The sequence below is a fragment of the Triticum dicoccoides genome, chromosome 3B, assembly GCF_002162155.2.
Source record: "Triticum dicoccoides isolate Atlit2015 ecotype Zavitan chromosome 3B, WEW_v2.0, whole genome shotgun sequence".
In the NCBI taxonomy this organism is placed as follows: Eukaryota; Viridiplantae; Streptophyta; class Magnoliopsida; order Poales; family Poaceae; genus Triticum; species Triticum dicoccoides.
Window position 1 is genome coordinate 297,890,272 of NC_041385.1, and position 11,933 is coordinate 297,902,204.

The following is an 11,933-nucleotide window of genomic DNA, read 5'->3' on the forward strand; positions in this document are numbered from 1 at the left end:
CCTCCCAGGCCATGGCCTTGAGGTGCTGTTGAAGGAGGAGCTCATCCAACAAGGTGAGGATCTCCTCTGATTTTTTGCCAAATTTTCATTTTGATCCACTATACGATGAATTGCTATGAGCTGCTTCTGCTGCTGCTATATGATGCATTGCTATGAGCTGCTCATGCTGCTGCTATATGATGAATTGCTATGAGCTTCTACTGCTATATGATGAATTGCTATGAGCTGCTGCTGCTATATGATGAATTGCTATGAGCTGCTGCTACTGCTATATGATGAGTTGCTATAAGCTGCTCCTGCTACTACTGTATGATGAATTGCTATGAGCTACTCCTACTGATGCTATATGATGAATTGCTATGAGCTGCTCCTGCTGCTGCTATTGATGAATTGCTATGAGTTGCTCCTGCTGCTGCTATATGATGAATTGCTATGAGCTGCTCCTGCTGCTGCTGCTATATGATGAATTGCTATGAGCTGCTACTGGTATATGATGAATTGCACACTGCTGCTGTTGTATGATGAGTTTCTATGAGCTGTTGCTGCTATATGATGCTTTCAGGTGCTGCTGCTATATGATAATAGCCAACCACTTGGACCATTGAATTTCAATAAATAATTGTTCTTCATTTAAATGTGGGTCATGCGTTCTTCGTTTAAATTAGGCAATGGGATCTCTATGAAACACATTGACCAAAGTAGATTATGCCAAGTAGATGGTATCTTTGTATTTGCATTTTGAGCAAATAGTGATGGTCTGTTTTCCTATCATATTAATTACTGCACTGGGTTCAATTTGTGATGTTTGCAAGTCAAATTAATTTTCATATGGGCAGCAAAATGAAAAAATATAATACAATCTAGACTTTTCACTGATCATACCAAAGATAAGCTGAAAAGGAAATGAAAAGAACTGGTTGGCTTATTACATGGAGCTTATATTCACAGGTTCTTATTTTCTTAGGATAACTCGTAATAACTATCCCTAAGAAACTTGGACAATAGAACTGACATACAAATAACATGTCATGATGATTGCAATGGAGGAGTGACGTACCATAGAACATTGTATAGGCTCACCGCTGCCTCTCGCTTTTTGCGTTGTTCCATGAAACTGCCACATACATCCTGTACTTTTTCATTGTGTAACCCTATCTGCAAGTTGACACGACTAATTTCAGACATCTCTACATGATAACACATTGCATATCCCTTGCACATATTTAAACCACCAATTAATGATTGTGTGCGTAGCATAAACTAGCCATGACTTTGTGTGCTGGACTAGCAAGCACTCTAGGGGAGCCTAATGTAGTGCACTGGAATTCCTACATGCCACCTATGATTTTGTGTAATGTACCGCCTCTGTTCCTAAATATATGTATTTGTAGAGATTCCAGTATGGACCACATACATATGTATATAGATGCATTTTCGAGTGTAGATTCAATCATTTTGCTCTGTATGTAGCCTATAGTGGAATCTCTAGAAAGACTTATATTTAGGAACCAAGGTACGAGGTAGTATCATGTATGACATCTACATATCTAATTTAGTAGCCAGTAGTAGAAATCATTGTCTGCACAAAGGGATTACTGGTCGAAAATCCTAGCAAAGCACACTGGTAGGCACAAAACAATACAAGAGAGAGAGACACACTTACAAGATCATAGCAATGCCTCAGTCCAGGATCTTGCTTGTCAAAGCTGTTAGATCCAAGAGAAACATCGTCCATGTAGCTTTTGCCAGTTGCATAACAGGTAACAGCGACCTTTTAGTATATTTGAAGTACATCGGGCAGGTGATGCTGGACGGGTTTAAAGGTGTCAAGTACCTAGGCTGTGGCGGGTGCTTGGCATCTTGCCAGACGGCGGGAATCAGTTTAGAAACGTCAAGGGTGATGACGCTATACTGGCTGTCGGGGTCCAGCAAGGAGATCTAGAACCATCGAGTAGGGTGTTTGTGGAGCGGCTCCGGTACGGTGGACTATGGTGTGGGCAAAGCGGATCTGTGGCCGTGGACGAGGGCGTAGGTGAAGCTACTCCGATGGTTGGGTTAAGGATGGTGTCGACGATGCGGATCTGCGGCCGTGGACGGGGCGTCAGAAGCTGCTCCGGTAGGTTGGATGAGGGTGCAAGGAAGCGGATCTGAGGCCGTGGACTTGTGAGTTGGCAAAGCGGCCCCGGTAGGGTTGAGAATGGTATAGGCGAAGCTACTTCGGTAGGGTTGACAATGGTGTCGGCGAAGCGGCTCCGGTAGGGTTAAGGAAGGTGTCGGCGAAGAGGATAAGAGGGCGTTGACGGGGGCATCGGTGGGGCGGCTCCGGGGGGTGTGGACGAAGCGTCTCCGGTGGGGAGTATGAATGAGCCGCTGCAGATGCGCTGCGGTTGACGAGAGTACCGGTGAAGCAGATCCGACGCCGTGGACAAGGCCGACACTGAATGGGCTGTGGTATAGTGGTGGATGAGCAGTCTACTTGTTTCTAGGGAGGTGGGAGGGGTAGATGCGGCCACAGAAGCAGATCCAGCGAGGTGGACGCCGCTGACACTGAATGGGCTCTAGTACGTCGGTGGATGAGCAATCTAGGGTTTCGAGAGGGTAGGGGTGAAAGGCCGATGAAGTACGGACAGCATGATGTAAGATGCTCTGGTGCTATGGAGTTAGTCGTTTTTGTGGGAGGGGGAGAGGAAATGGGGGTGCCGTGTAGTGGGGGGAACTGGAAGTTACCAAAGCAGCCCTGACCTATTATGTAGATGAGGGCAATATTGTAACTGTTGGTCTCCGTGCACCAAGGACAAAAGGGGAATTTCGCATGCTAAAGACTAAGGTGGCGGAAATTTTAGAAGGAGGCAGGAGATTTTGCCGCCTGCGGGATCGTTCGTATCCAGTTTCAACTAATTTTGGACCATGCTAGCGGGAAGGTCATGCGAGACTGTGTACACGGGGCATGCGTCAGCAGTTAATAACTGGTGTGAAGTCCACCCCAGAAAAAAAGACAATAACTCGGGATGATGCGCCGATAACTTCGACGTTCACACAGGCGCGACCAATCGTACGGGTGTAGTGGCGCATTCACAAAAAAGGATCAAACGCTCAGCCTATGTATTTCTTGTCACATCCCTAGTTCTGATAATGCCTAGTGCTAGTCTTTGGTGATGCATCATGTTTACTTTTCACAGAAAGTTGAAATGGGGATGACAGAACCCCCAGCACCCCCCTGAAGACAACTAGGGTTTACTAAAATCTTTTTCAATGAACCTGAAATGCCCTTCTAAAATGTCCATCATTTTTGTCCTGGGTTAGAACCTCTAGAAAAATTGGTTCGCATTTTTCTAGGACAACATTGGTCACTGAATTAAATCATACCCTATTTGCATTTGGGCATTTAAATGCTATTAAATATTTTAAATGCTCAAATAATCATAAACTAAAATGTTTACTGTTGCTTATATTCTAAACAGTATCCATGATTAGTTTCATGATTTTTGGAAATGCCCTGGCATTTTTAATAAAGCCCAGAACAAAATAACAAAATAGAAAACAGAAATAAAGAGAAAGAATGAGAACTTACCTGGCACTTACCTAGCAAAGCCCACCTGGCCTGGCACTGTAGCAGCCCAGCCGGTCAAAACCAGCCCAGCCCACCAGGGGCTCCTCCCTATCGTCTTCCACCTCCTGCCAGTGGGCAGGAGGGCGTGTGGCCGCCGTGCGCGCACACGCGCCCCGGCCACCTCCTGCTTGCCGCTCCCCCTCGACGCCCTGGCTTTCTCTGGTGGTGCCACGCACCTCCCTGCCTCTCTCCCTCACTCTTCTTCGCTCATCCCCCTCCTCTGCTCTCTTCCGGCACGCGCCCGAGCGCAGCCAACGCCGCCGACGAGCACCACCAAAGCCACAGCCACCCCTCGCTCCGTCTCCGCATCCCTGAGCTCCGCCCCGACCCTGTGGAGCTACACACCTGACGCACGCGACCAGAGGAGGCCCCAGTCGACCGAAGCATCGTCGTCTTCATCTCCGGTGCCGGACATCGCCATCGTCAATTCTCCATCGCAGAAGCTTCCCCGAGCCCGCCGAGCTTCTCTCCGGACCCCCAGTGAGCTCCTCCGTCTTCCCCCTCACTCCCCGTGCCCTAATATGTGCGCTAGCCACCGCCCCGCGAGTCCCGAGCGCCGCCGTCCGCCATGGCCGATGAGGTCCTCGCTCCTGAGCACCTCCGCTCGGTCAAGTGGCATCAGTGTGCTCCTAGAGCTCCCAGGAATCCGCCTCGCCGCTTAGCTCGCTCGTCAGCCAAGCGCAGCGCCTCACCCGTGCTAAGCCGAACTCCGGCCGCCGTCTGGCTTGACGCCGGCGTCATCTCCGGCCACCCCCGCACACACCGCCTGCACCACTCGACGCGCAAGTCCACCAGCAGCACGTAGTGCGTCTCCGCTGTTGATTTGGTCGACGGAGGAACAAACCCGAAGCCCGCCGCTGCATCTGGCCTCGCCGGCGGCTAAACGCCGGTGAGTTGACCGCTTTGACCGGTGGGGTTTGACCCCGTCTGCCCAGAGGTTTGACCCCTCTCTCTCATTGACGAGTGGGCCCATGCCCCTGTTTAATTAGTGTTAGGTTTAATTAGTGTTAACTAACTTGTTAATTAGATGATCCACTAACACGTGGGCCCCGCACTACTACCAGCTTAGTTAGGGCTAGTTTAGCATTAATTATCTCAGTTAGTTAACTGAGTCACTGACCAGTGGGTCCCACAGGTCAGGTTTGACCTGGCCGACCCAGTTGACCTGCTGACGTCAGACCGACGTCATGCTGACGCAGTAATCTGTTTTCTGGATTTTAAATAAATCTAAAATGATTTATTTATTTTAGAAAATATCCAAAACTTCAAAAATTCATATTAATTCAACTGTAACTCAGAATGAAATAATTTATATATGAAAAATGATCAGAAAAATCCAATCTATCCATCTGTACCATTTTCATGCATGTTAGAACAACTTATAGCTACTGTTTAGGACAAATCATATAATGACATTTGAATTTCACATATGGAGTTTGGATTTGAACTTAGGGTTCAAACCAACTTCATTTAACTTTGTTGCTAGCTGCATTAGCTCAAAACACCAGCATGTTGCCATGTCATGATCATGCATCATAATGTTGCATTGCATTGATTGTGTTTCCTCTCTGTTGCCGGTAAGTGTTTCCTCTCAGTAGACGTGGTTCTGACGATGATATCGATGACACCGATGAAGAACTATACTATCTTTAGAAGTTCCAGGCAAGCAAAACCCCCTTGTTCATTCCGATACAATCCCACTCTCACGCTCCTGCTCTCTTTTATTGCATTAGGACAACAACGATTCAACTGTTACATGCTGCGGTAGTTGAACCCCTTTCCTCTGCATGACCTGTCATTGCCACAGTAAATAGATGAAACCCACTAGCATGAGTAGGAGTTGTTTGAGCCCTGATGTGCCTACTCATTCATGCTTGTTTGTCATGCCTGCTACTGCTTAGAGTTGAGTCAGGTCTGATTCATCAGGGATGAATTGGAGGTGTGTGAACATGTCCTACTGTGTGTGAGCTAAATGTGTGAACACGATTTGGTAAACGTAGCGGTGAGAGGCCATGTAGGAGTACATGGTGGGTTGTCTCATTGCAGCCGTCCTCAGGAACTGAGTTCTGTGTTTGTGATCCATCAACAGCTACTACCACACATTGGGATCCTTAATTGACTCTCTCAACTTATTAATCAACATGATCTCTGTCCAGGAGTTGCAACTAGTTTCTGGTGTTTTTAGGTAGTGTTAGTAGTCTACCAAGTGGCACCCGGTACAGGTGGGCTTGGGACAGACTAGGCACAGTGGCCTGGTGTACCAAGTGGCACCCGGATGGTGGGCTGGGGAACCCTGCACACATCGTTTGGGGCCGTGAGTGACACCCCGGCCGTATCTCCTTGCGGATGGAACCCGAATAGGCGATAAACCTGGACGAGAGACTTGTGTGGTTACTCAGGTCGTGGCCGACACCCTCGCTGGGCTTCCGCTTGAAGGTTGTCGAGTACATGTCATGTAAATGGCGGTAAGTGGTGAGAGCGTGTGTCAAGAAGTACACCCTTGCAGGGTTAATATGATCTATTCGAATAGCCGTGTCCGCGGTAAAGGACTTCTGGGTTGCCTGTACAGTTCATAGACAAGTGAAAGTGGATACTTTAAAATACGCAAGATAAGCGTGGGTGCTATGGATGGCGTTCTCGTAGGGAGATGGGAGCGGATCCATAGTGGTGTATTGATATGGTGAATATGTGGACTCGTGTGCGCCACCTCAAAAGAGTTACTTGTAGTCGTAGTTCAGGATAGCCACTGAGTCAAAGCTGGCTTGCTGCAGTTAAACCCCACCATCCCTTTTGTTGATACTGATGCATATGTAGTTAGTTCTGATGTAAGTCTTGCTGGGTACATTTGTACTCACGTTGCTTAATTTATGTTTTTGCAGAGAGACTTCAGTCTCGCTAGTAGTTCCACGTGGACTTCGACGTTTAGCTTGTTACCTCAGCTACGATCTTGTGCCCTCGGCAGGATCTGGTAGATAGACAGGCTTCTCAGCCTTTTCATTTGTAGATGTCTGTACTCAGACATGTTAAGCTTCCATGTGTGCTTGTTGTTTGTATGCTCTGAATGCTGGGTCGAGTGACCCATGTTTGTAATATCTCGCTCCTCGGAGCCTATTGAATAAAATACTTGATTCATAGAGTCATGTTGTGATGCCATGTTGTATTTGCACATATCGAGCATATTGTGTGTATGTTATTGAAATGCTTGGTATGTGTGGGATCTGACTATCTAGTTGTTTATCCTTGGTAGCCTCTCTTATTGGGAAATGTCTCCTAGTGCTTCCACTGAGCCCTGATAGCTTGCTACTGCTCCGGAACACTTAGGCTTGCCGGCATGTGTCCTTTTTTGTTCCTGTGTCTGTTCCTTTGGGGAAATGTCACGCGGTGTCTACCGGAGTCCTGTTAGCCAGCTACAGCCCGGTTTACCAGAGTCCTGCTAGCACAGTTGCTACAGCCCGAATTCACTCGCCGATGACCGACACGTTCGTTGTTGGGTCATGTATGCCTGTCCCTGTAAGTTAGTGCCACTTTGGGTTCACGACTAGCCATGTCAGCCCGGGTTCTTTGTCATATGGATGCTAGCGGCACTATCATATACGTGAGCCAAAAGGCGCAAACGGTCCCGGGCCAGGTAAGGTGGCACCCGTGGGAATACCGTGTGTGAGGCCACAATGTGATATGATGTGTGACAACTAAATCAGTGTGACTTAGGATCGGGGTCCTGATAGTTTTGGTATCAGAGCTTGACTGCCTGTAGGATTACCAAGCCAAACTGGTCAAAGTGGAGTCTAGAAATTCTTTAGTTACATAAGGGAATTGATTGTGGGATGGAACGTAAGGCTCTTTTTACTCCTTATACCTTATGCCTTCTGATCTGAGTCATCTTATCTTTCCTACGGGGTTAAGGAACTAGGCTTTCTTTTTTGTCTATCAGGATCACGTGTTACTAATCCGTAGACTTATAAGATTGTTGGATTTAAGCATCAGTTCAGTTCCGACTACCTCCGTATGTTAACTGTTGATCTTGAAACCTTGATATTGTGCTTCTGAGTGGCTATGCCACCATCTTGTAGCATGTCTCCAATCTTTTTGAGCATTTATAGCCGTTATGCTGTCCGAGTCATCCCAGGTCTCTAAACAGTCTGATGCATTTGCAAATCCCTTCTTCCTGTTCCCGATGTCCTCTGTGGCCAGGTTAACCACACTAAACAGTGAGTTGAGGTACTCTATTGCCTCGATATATATGTTGGAGTTATTATTATGACCCTAGGTGTCTAGAGTATCACCTCAGTAATCTAGCAATGCTTTGTATATCAGTGTGATGATTCTGGCCATTATTCTCGAAAGCATCATGTGATGCCATTTAGTTAGTAGGCATTCTACTTCTGGGTTTTGAACCCGAGATTCACCTTAGTTAATTCATGTTGATAGTGTTTGCTAGTTCCTTTAGGATATTAGTAACCTTTGCATTGTTCCTCGAGGTTTGTGGTATATCCTTCTTCCAAATACCATGAACTGCTTATGGCAGAAGTTCCTCGCTGAACCGAAAGATCATGACCAGTGTGCTCTTGATGAGTTCTCGATTCTATGTTGTGACTCTGCCAGTTCTACCCTTCTGCATGGGTTATCCGGAAGAAATATGTTGAACTCGTTCGACATGCTAATCTATGCATCCACAACTCAGCAAATCATATGTTCTTTTGAGTTGTCCCTCTTTAGTTGTCTCCTGACCTCGTCTATCAATTGATAGTCAAGAGTATGTGTGCATTCGTAATCGATGCTTATTACCCGTGTGGTCCGTCAAACCATTCTAATCCAGAATGACTAGGAGAAACAAACTCCAGAACCTCATCCATATCTAGGATTGGGTCAAAGCAATTGTATTCCGCAGATCAAAATGCCAATCCAGCTTCTGCTCTGCTCTACCTTGGAGTGTTACCATCTTTATGTCAAGAGTGTCATGAGAATTGCACCACCTCTTATGAATTCTTGACGCAGTAATACTTCTTGCCATCATTGTTAATTCCTCGGTTCCGTGTTATTGTAACCGGAATGCCGACAGGTGAACTATGATGTGTGAAATCTATACTCCTAGCAACTTTGTTGCTTGGTAGTTAAATGGACAATAACCTCATTCTTAGCGTGTTGATTTTTTGAATCATCGCCCTAAGGTTGATCATGCTACCTAGTCCTTATTCCGGGTGCACTCCTCGATCAGTGAGTCAGGATCGTATTGGTTCATCGCTCTTTTGATCATATCATCTTGCCGTGAAAAGCAAAATTGATCTCGAGCTTAGTAACATATCGGTGGTTCTTGATTTTCCGAATATCTTCTCGGAAGTGTTACTAGGTTGTCACCTGACCGCTATGTTGAGTTCGTGATCAAGTTGGTTTCTTGTAAACCACCCCCTTCTCCAGGGATCTGTGTTGGGTACCTTTGAGCTAGTTGGTTAAGCTGAACAACAACTTGGAGAGTTGGAAGATGGAAGCTTGTCCGATTTAGTTCATTTTAAGGGATATCTTGTATGTGTGTTGAAGAAGGATGGTATTTCCATCGATTGACCTAGTGATCAGTTATTGGACATATCAACTTACCCAAACTTTGATTTGAGTGTGGGCTATCCTCAAATCAAATCAGAACCAATGATGTTCGTAATGTTGTCTTACTCGTGGTTGTTTCCTTGAGCATACACCATTATATCTTTTGGGTCTAACCAATGCTATCATCTTGTTCACCTAATTATGGGATTCCATCTTCATGCAAATCTCGATGATTTGTTGTTGAGCCCATCAACATCATTTTATCTTCTCCAAGATCTTGTTGGACATTAAGTTAGTGTTGGAAACTTTTGAAAGCATTTTCTTCATGCTAGCTCATGAAGTATTTGTTTGATGAAAGGAGTGACTTCCTCTTATACACGTGCATTTGGTGAAAGTTGCTGCCGTGAATTTGAGAAAGCTAGTTTTGCTTCCTTTGGAATCATCCCAAATCAGTCATGCATACGTGTGAAGTATTCTGTGGTTTGGAGACTTGCAACCTTCATTCTATATGTGTCCCTAGCACACCAAGCCACTGACTGATTTGTTCAGGAAAAGGAGTTAAGTGCTAATCCATGGTAATGCCCAAGACTTTGATATCCCCGATGATGGTTCCCTACCTGAACTCTGTAGTGTTTCATTGTAAGACTGCCAGGTGATCATGTTTGTCTGGGACAACGTGTTCACGTGTTTGTAGCAGAACCAGCTCGTGTTTTGGAGCTTGCTATCATAGTTCATTCCCCGAGAGAACCTCGCAATGCCGTCTCGTCGATTTGTGTTGCAAAATTTCATTTTCCTTCCTAGACCTGATGAGTCTGGAATATCCTGACACCAACCAGATCTAAATCTCAGGCAGATACGATGGTTGGAACATTTCCCAAGAACTATAATAATGGTCTCTCTGTAACCGGTTAAGCGGATGTCATGGCCAACACACCCAGCCGGAAGACCTATTATTATAGTATCTTGATTGAGGAAGTTGGCCACCTCCCGATGAGGATTCTTATGGATTCTTGTGCTTCCAAAGTCCGACCTTTTACTTGATGTTCTAGATATCAAACCATATCTATGAATGGATTACGCTAGCACATCAAGGAGAACATTAGAAGCGGAGTGCTAAATATCTCTCGGTCGATCATCTAGATTTTGTTTCCTTGGCCTCGCTAAGGTGAAATCTGAGAAGGTTATCTTCCTTTGCATCTGCATCGTCCATCGCTGTTCATCATGGTAGTACGTTGTGTTGCCAGGATCCTTGACATGGATGTTGGTAAAACCTTGATGAATATGGAAATGCTCAAGTTCTTGAGAGCACGCACAAGCACTAGGTGTTATCACCGGCACAAACTAGGATCGCTCCCAGTTTTCCTCGATTATGCTATAACTTTTCAAACAGTGGACTCACTCTCTACTGTTGAGCTTCTCCCCAGTTACTAAAATCATTCCTTGCGTTGTCTTCAACAAGGTAACCCACATCATCCATCCTAGTCTGGGTATGACATTCTACCGAACCCCTCCACACGATCGCTTGAGAATTGTCTTAGGCTGGTATAAAGAGTTTCAATGATCTCTGAATCAAAGGTAATTCTTTTTGCCACCTAACGGGATATTTCTACGAGTCACCTTCCCTAAGGTGCATCGTTATGGTATCATGGCAACCCAACTCCTCGCTACGTTGACAATCGTTCACCACCCTCTTAGGTGTGAAATTGTTGCCTATCTAGTGAACCTTCGTCATCTGTTTCACTCCATCACTCTAGATGTATGGTTTGTGTCTCAGCCCGAGAGATGGTTCTATGTCTCATTCCGTGAGTTGCTCGATCTTCGAGAAGATCGATTCTTCTAGAATTTTCCTTTCTTCTCGTTGTCATGTTGGATGGAGTTCCCAGAGCAAGACGTCGAGACAAAGATGATGATCGAATCAACGTTCTTGTGAAGTGCACCTGGATCGTGAAGATTATACTAGTTTGCGTCCCCCCTTCATCTTACCCTACGCTTGAATCTTGGGACGAGATTCTTGTTTAGTGGGGGTGAGTTGTCACATCCCTAGTTCTGATAATGCCTAGTGCTAGTCTTTGGTGATGCATCATGTTTACTTTTCACAGAAAGTTGAAATGGGGATGACAGAACCCCCAGCACCCCCCTGAAGACAACTAGGGTTTACTAAAATCTTTTTCAATGAACCTGAAATGCCCTTCTAAAATGTCCATCATTTTTGTCCTGGTTAGAACCTCTAGAAAAATTGGTTCGCATTTTTCTAGGACAACATCGGGTCACTGAATTAAATCATACTCTATTTGCATTTGGGCATTTAAATGCTATTAAATATTTTAAATGCTCAAATAATCATAAACTAAAATGTTTACTATTGCTTATATTCTAAACAGTATCCATGATTAGTTTCATGATTTCTGGAAATGCCCTGGCATTTTTAATAAAGCCCAGAACAAAATAACAAAATAGAAAACAGAAATAAAGAGAAAGAGAGAGAACTTACCTGGCACTTACCTAGCAAAGCCCACCTGGCCTGGCACTGTAGCAGCCCAGCCGGTCAAAACTAGCCCAGCCAACCAGGGGCTCCTCCCTATCGTCTTCCACCTCCTGCCAGTGGGCAGGAGGGCGTGTGGCCGCCGTGCGCGCACACGCGCCCCGGCCAGCTCCTGCTTGCCGCTCCCTTTCGACGCCCTGGCTTTCTCTGGTGGTGCCACGCACCTCCCTGCCTCTCTCCCTCACTCTTCTTCGCGCATCCCCCTCCTCCGCTCTCTCCCGGCACGTGCCCGAGCGCAGCCGA